We start from the raw sequence: 8,064 nt of genomic DNA on the forward strand, positions 1-8,064 counted from the left end.
TGTCTGCTCCTTGTCTTTCTCTTTTCTCCATCGTGCTCTACTCACAGTGGTTATTACACAATACACATAACGGTCATCTTTAAAATAAACAGCGATCATTTAAGCCAGTGATTGTGGACAATGGAAAGGTTGTATTACTAACCACAACAGCTTTCTGATATAAACAGAGTTCAACAGCACTCTCATATGAACAATATTTAACAGAACTAATCGCTATGTGTTTTGCTTCATCTTCAGTTGCTATGTATTGACCTCAGACTAGTGTCGTTTAACACAGCGGGAGATAAACAAGAGATAAAAGAGTCCGTTCATAGATAAACACTACAATTCCCTACAGTTTAATAAACTGCCAATTGCTCCTTAAACAAAGGAAACATTTAAGTACATTTTCCTTCTTAATATTTGTACCAATAATCATTCATTCATTATCTGTAACCCTTATCCAGTTCAGGGTCGCGGTGGGTCCAGAGCCTACCTGGAATCATTGGGCACAAGGCGGGAATACACCCTGGAGGGGACGCTAGTCCTTAACAGGGAAACACACACACTCACTGATACTTGAGTCACCAATCCTCCTACCAATGTGTGTTTTTGGAGCATGGGAGGAAGCCGTAGCACCCGGAGGAAACCCACGCAGACACAGGGAGAACACACCAAACTCCTCGATGTTAAGTAAAACCCTGTTTGCTCCTCTGCTGATTCCGCAATATTCGGAAATCCCCACAGGACACAATTAACCATGGAATATCTCAGCTGGTGAAGGATAGTCCTGTTTCTCGGAGAAGAAGGACGCATTTGTCGGCCGCATATGAAGGAGCTGTCACTACCACACCATGCTTGTGTACAATTTACTGATAGGTACGATATGCTACTAATTTCTTCTTCGAGTAAAACTGTAAAGAGACACTGCCCTCTTTGGTTGAAAGCCATGTGTGTCCCACATCGTTATCTGTAATATTTTGTCCAATCAGACCTCAACACGGATATTGTCAGTTGTAAATAATAACACTTTGCAGGTGCTCCAGTTGTTTAAATCTGGAAAGGATAGTGAGGAAAGGTGTGGTCCGTGGTGAGCCTACCTGGAATCAATGGATGCAAGGAATACACGCTGGAGGGGGCGCCAGTCCTTCACAAGAAAAGACTGTTGGAGGAAGCCGGAGCACCGGGAGGAAACCCATGTGGACACGGGGAGAACACACCAAACTCCTCACAGACAGTCACCTGGAGCGGGACTCGAACCCAAAACCTCCAGGTCCCTTGAGCTGTGTGACTGTGACACTAACCTGCTGCACCACTCTGCCCTCCTTTATTTATTTATATATTTTTATTTTTATTTTTAAAATAAAATTACTACTGTTATTTTTACTACCACACAGCAGCTGCCATAAAATGACAGAACATTTATAATTATATGTTACATTTTATTTGTACGCCTGATAGATGACATGTTGGATTATTCTGTGTTATTATAATAAAATGGCAGGCGTGTGATGTGTGGATGGAGGTTGCCTGTCATTAGATCATACTTTTATCCAAGTGTTGCCCCTTTAGGGCAAATGAATGTCAAACACGATCAGTCAGGAAATGCTTCTAACTACACAGAGCAAGGAAGCTGTAATTAGATCCGAGGGGGAATCTGTTTAAGACGGCTGTAAATAAGGCCATTCCTCACTGGGCTGATAAGCTGGGTGATAGAGATCTACTTTTCTTTCAAACACCTGGTGGATTTGTCAGTATCTAAGCAGCAGGAAAACTCTGTTCTGTGTCTGATCTGGGCAGCATGGTGGCGCAGCAGGTTATGTAGGTTTCCCCACTGTCCAAAAACACACATGGGTAGGTGGACTGGTGACTCAAAAGTGTCCAAAGGTGTGAGTGTGTGTTGCCATGGGTTTGTTCTCAGCTCCGGACCCACCGTGACCCTGAAGTGGATATGCGGTTACAGACAATGAATATTTGTATCTGATCTTGTATGATCTACACTGGTAGAAAGTCTGAAGAATGCTTCATTCAAATCTGGAATGTTCATTTATTCATTTATTCATTCATTTTCAGTTACCACTTCTTGATTGATTATTGCAGTGAGTCCAGATTCTACCTGGAGTCAAGGAAAGAGTCCTGTACAAGGCTCCAGTCAGCACACACACACTAAGTGAACATATAATGTACATTCTGTGAAAAAACATTATTTTATGACATGCACTGTGACATAGGGTGCAGGGAGATATTTGACATTCAGCTGTAGGGATTTGATGTCATTTCTGTGTGATGCAAACAGAGTGCAGTTTGTGTGATTTGGGGGTGTGGCTTTAAAAGGCAAAAAATGGGAAGGGAAATTTTTTGGTGGGATTTCTTTTTTAAAAATTACTATTTGGCGGCACGGTGGTGCAGCAGGTTAGTGTCGCAGTCACGCAGCTTCAGGGATCTGGAGGTTGTGGGTTCGATTCCCGCTCCGGGTGACTGTCTGTGAGGAGTGTGGTGTGTTCTCCCTGTGTCTGTGTGGGTTTCCTCCGGGTGATTGTCTGTGAGGAATGTGGTGTGTTCTCCCTGTGTCTGCGTGGGTTTCCTCCATGTGACAGTCTGTTAGGAGTGTGGTGTGTTCTCCCTGTGTCCACGTGGGTTTCCTCCGGGTGACTGTCTGTGACTGTCTGCACACGTTGGTAGGTGGATTGGTGACTCAAAAAGTGTCCGTAGGTGTGAGTGAATGTGTGTGTGTGTCTGTGTTGCCCTGTTAAGGATTGGCGCCCCCTCCAGGGTGTATTCCCGCCTTGCGCCCTGAGATTCCAGGTAGGCTCTGGACCCACCGTGACCCTGAACTGGATAAGGATCCAGATAATTTACAGATAATGGATGGATGGATAGTTTCTACAATATCACCTACTCTATTTTAATTATCCCAACTTTTTGATTTTTAAAACTTACTCATGGGTTTTGAAAAGACCCATCGCTGTGATTTTACCACAAATTAATTAAAAATTTTACAAAGCATCAATACAAACCGAAGCGATGGTGTGTGGAACACAAGAATTACTTGAAAAGCACAGACTGCAGCCACCGTTTTTGAGGTGAGGGAAAATTCCCTGGTTACAGCTAATGCTAATATCGGCTTAGAGGTGAAATGTGGGGTTTATGTCATGTCAAGATTGGTAGCACTGTGAAGGCGAGAATTGGAATTGACCTCAGGGAGGTGCAGAGATTTGACAGTGGGATGAGGTTGCAGGAGACTGCTGTGAGTGACATGGTTTCATTTGTGTTGGGTGAGGCCTGGTATGGCAGTTGAAGCCAGGCTCTTGTGTGAAGAATCAGCTGTATAGAATCTGCCATGAATCGGTAGCTTTTGACCTTTAGGATTTGGGGATGTTTCTATTTACATTCACTCCATCCCTTGTACAGTTGGCACATCATTTGGGGTTGTTTACAGTTTCTGGGGTCATTTTCTACTGTAACACCATTTATATGTTTTTACTTATCATAACAAAACACACCGTGGGTTGAGCTGGGCAAGACATGCAGGTGTGCGTGTGTTTTTATTTTAAAATCTTTAATTCAAAATTTCTTATGGATTAAATAAATGATTTTCATTTGTAAGCATTTCTTTAGAAAAACTTCCACAAGCCTTTGATCAAAGTATTTAAAACGTTTTATTTCAAATGAAAAGAGTACAGCACACTCTCCTCTGAAGTTCACATTTGACCACTAGGTGGTACAGTTGACCAGCAAATCAGCAGAAATATCAAATAAATAGAGAGAGAAAATAAATAACTAGCTATTGGTTAATTCCAAATCTCATTACCTCAGACTACTTCCTGTAAATGGAAATACAGTCTGCCCTCACCGTGGCTAATCCTCTGGTTTTATAAGAGCATGCAGGAGCTCAGTTAGGATTGTGATCCTCACACACTACGTCAGTGTGTTTGGAGGTTCTGAAGGAGCACTTGTGTAATCTTAAAACCTGTCTGAAGAACATGGGAATCAAAGAATGCCTCGGACAAGATCAGAGGCTCAGTTTTCTGCTTTCCCACTATAGAATGTAAGCCGTGTAGAGAGGCCCATCTAATTACAGTGTGGGGATAAATTAATCACGGCCTCTCTGTGAGCCTGTCAGACTCCCAGCATGCTCCTCTCCTTTCCTGTCCACCCATGCACGCCACTGCCTTTATCAGCCTCTCACAGCTCGTCATGGCCCACTGGGTGTATTCGTGCTAAATATTTTGTGCCAGGCTTCGGTGCTGGACTAAGACCAGGAGCTAGATTCACACACTGCCTACCGCTGTAATGGAGACGATAAGGCTGATCTCACATCAGTTGTTTCTGTGTTTATCAGGGACAACCCCTGCTGTTCAGAGGTAAACTATGGGCTGCAGTTGATGAGTGAGCACATCCCCCTCGGGAGGTTTGCAGCCATCCCAGCACCTGGGGAACGGTTGTGTGATAGGTGCCTTGCTCAAGGGCACTTCAGTCATGGATGTTGAGGGAGGCCACGGCTGCCCCCCCCACCACCACCACAGGCCCCCCACAAACACACCGCCCGTGTAATTCACTGTTTAATATGTTTCTGCTTTTATACTTAAGTGATCTGTTGGTTGTGACTAAATAATTTAATGAAGGCTGCTTTCTCTGATCCATGTCTGTCAAGAGAAAAAAGCAGCCACTGCGTCTTTATTGCTAATCTGATTATAGAGCACTGTTCTGATTGAGAAAACTGCTCCTCTATTTTATTATTCGTTCAGTCTGTTGCCGGTGTGGATAGGATTGCTGCACTTAGTCAAATCTCCAAGTCTAAAACTGCACACAGGCCGTGAAATTACGATTTAACAAACATGATTGACACATCTGCCATTACTGCTGAAGAAGCTGTATTGTACGTAGCAGTGAAATGAAAATGTACTCTGTCATGATATTCAACATTCAGACCCGCCTGGAAATGTAAAGTTGAGCCAAATTATGTAAATGGTATGGCATTCTGTGCTCTAGCTGGGGATTGGGGAAAAGCAATTTGAAGTCTGAGCTCTGTTCTGCAGAAGTGGCAGAACTGTCCAAAAATCACAGCTGGTTGAAAGGCAGAATAGGGAACAGTAAGACTAATGTATCTGTGAAGGTTATTGTGTAAGACAAGATAAAACAGCTTTATTTATACAGCGTATTTAAAAGACAACAACAAAAGTGCTTTACATTAAAAGTGAATCAAATGTCAAAACAAGAAGATATCTAGTGGTATCAATTATAGATATTAAATAAAATAATAATTAATAAGGGGCGTGCAGCAGGTTTTGTCGCAGTCACACAGCTCTGGGGGCCTGGAGGTTGTGGGTTCGATTCCTGCTCCGGGTGACTGTCTGTGAGGAGTGTGGTGTGTTCTCTCTGTGTCTGCGTGGGTTTCCTCCGGGTGACTGTCTGTGAGGAGTGTGGTGTGTTCTCTCTGTGTCTGCGTGGGTTTCCTCCGGGTGACTGTCTGTGAGGAGTGTGGTGTGTTCTCCCTGTGTCTGCGTGGGTTTCCTCCGGGTGACTGTCTGTGAGGAATGTATTGTGTTCTCTCTGTGTCTGCGTGGGTTTCCTCCGGGTGACTGTGAGGAGTGTTCTCCCTGTGTCTGCGTGGGTTTCCTCTGGGTGACTGTCTGTGAGGAGTGTGGTGTGTTCTGTCTGTGTCTGCGTGGGTTTCCTCTGGGTGACTGTCTGTGTGGAGTGTGGTGTGTTCTCCCTGTGTCTGTGTGGGTTTCCTCCGGGTGACTGTCTGTGAGGAGTGTAGTGTGTTCTCCCTGTGTCTGTGTGGGTTTCCTCCGGGTGACTGTCTGTGAGGAGTGTGGTGTGTTCTCCCTGTGTCTGTGTGGGTTTCCTCCGGGTGACTGTCTGTGAGGAGTGTGGTGTGTTCTCTCTGTGTCTGTGTGGGTTTCCTCCGGGTGACTGTCTGTGAGGAGTTTAGTGTGTTCTCCCTGTGTCCGCGTGGGTTTCCTCTGGGTGCTCCGGTTTCCTCCCACAGTCCAAAAACACACGTTGGTAGGTGGATTGGCGACTCAAAAGTGTCCGTAGGTGTGAATGTGTGTGTGTGTGTCTGTGTTGCCTTGTGACACAGACACGCAGGTACATGATTCCCACCTTGCACCCAATGATTCCAGGTAGGCTCTGGACCCACCGCGGCCCTGAACTGGATAAGCACTTAGAGATAATGAATGAATGAATAATTAATAAGCAGTTGGGTATAGACTATAGCAAAATAAGACAAGTTGGTAGGTGGAGAACACCATGGATACCAGCCAAACAGAGCAATTAATACATAATACATAGAAATATTAAACACCTGGGCGAAGAAAAAGGTTTTAACATTTGTCATAAAAATTTCTAATGGTTTATGTGAATGGGAGGCTGTTCCAGAGTTTAGCAACTGAAAATGCTCTATCACCCTTGAAGTTTAGGTGGCAGCGTGGGACATCCAGGTACAGCTGGTCTGCGGAACGTAATGATCAAAATGGACGGTAAAAAACCAACATGTCTGATATGTAACTGAGTGCCATTCCATGTAGGGCCTTATAAACAAACAGTAAAATCTTAAAATCTATCTGGAACTTCACTGGCAACCAATGCAGAGAGCAGAGTACTGGTGTAATGTGTGGATCTAAGCCTTTGCTCCTCACCTCTTAAATGGCATATTCAGGCTCAAGTTCAAAACACCTCTTTGCAATCTCAGACTGGTAGTGCTTAGAAATCGCAAATGCTCTTTCATATGGAACCCTCCGGGGATTTACCCAATCTGCAGTTATGAGGTGAGACATTTATGAAGCTGTGTTTTAATAATGTGGATATTGTTTACGATTGTGACCAGCATGTCCACCGCTATGTGCTGAACTAGTGTAAAAGTGAGCTTTATCTCATCGGATCTTCTCAATATTCAGCAAAATCATTCTGATTCTGATTAAAGATTTATGCCTCGAAAATGATCCTCGCTAAACTGTTTAAAGTGCTGAAATATGATTATATTACTGCAGAGCTCTTGAGGGAAATTACATAATGATTTAGATTAAGGGTTTTCAACAAAATTGGACATTTCCTGCAGTTTAGGAACTTTATTCTGCTTTGCTAATCATCTCTCAATGAAGTCTAATTCACTGTGTCATTCATCCTCATCCAGAATTATTGGTTGTAACGCAGGAACACACCCAGCCGGGACAGGGTGCCAGTCCATCACAGAGAATCACACACTCAACCATTTACTCACACTATTGGACAATTTCAAACTCTAACTCTCTCTCTCTCTCTCTCTCTCTCTCTCTCTCTCTCTCTCTCTCTCTCTCTGTGTCTGTGTGGGTTTCGTCTGGGTGACTGTCTGTGAGGAGTGTGGTGTGTTCTCTCTGTGTCTGCGTGGGTTTCCTCCGGGTGACTGTCTGTGAGGAGTTTGGTGTGTTCTCCCTGTGTCCGTATGGGTTTCCTCTGGGTGCTCCAGTTTCCTCCCACAGTCCAAAAACACACGTTGGTGGGTGGATTGGCTACTCGGAAATGTCCGTAAGTGTAAATGTGTGAGTGTGTGTGTTGCCCTGTGAAGGACTGGCGCCCCCTCCAGGGTGTATTCCCGCCTTGCGCCCAATGATTGAAGGTAGGCTCTGGACCCACCGCGACCCTGAGCTGGATAAGAGCTTACAGATAATGAATGAATGAATGAACTTACCCAGTCATTGACAACTGTAGATGATTGCACACAGCCCATCCAACTATCAACTTGTGTTTTTGTACCTTCACAGATACAGAGAGAACATATAAGACAATGAGCTGAGGCTTGACCCCCCTGGCCCTAGAATTGTGTGGCACCTGGAGTCTGATTGTAAAATAATTTAATCAATTTGAGGGTGTATTGCCTTTGAAGCTGTTGGAAGGTTTATTGGGACCTTGGATTCAAATTCTCATAATTATTTGTTGTCAATATCAAATACAAATAATATAAAACTGTTTACACTCCTCTGCTGGGCCCTCTGCAAACACTGAAATGTTTAATTAAGTTGTGTTTCATCAGTCATTGTGTTTTTCAACACCATCACTATGATCACTGTTATCATTTTCATCAGCAGTAGTGGCATCAGC

This window comes from Hoplias malabaricus, chromosome Y, assembly GCF_029633855.1.
Source record: "Hoplias malabaricus isolate fHopMal1 chromosome Y, fHopMal1.hap1, whole genome shotgun sequence".
Lineage (NCBI taxonomy): Eukaryota > Metazoa > Chordata > Actinopteri > Characiformes > Erythrinidae > Hoplias > Hoplias malabaricus.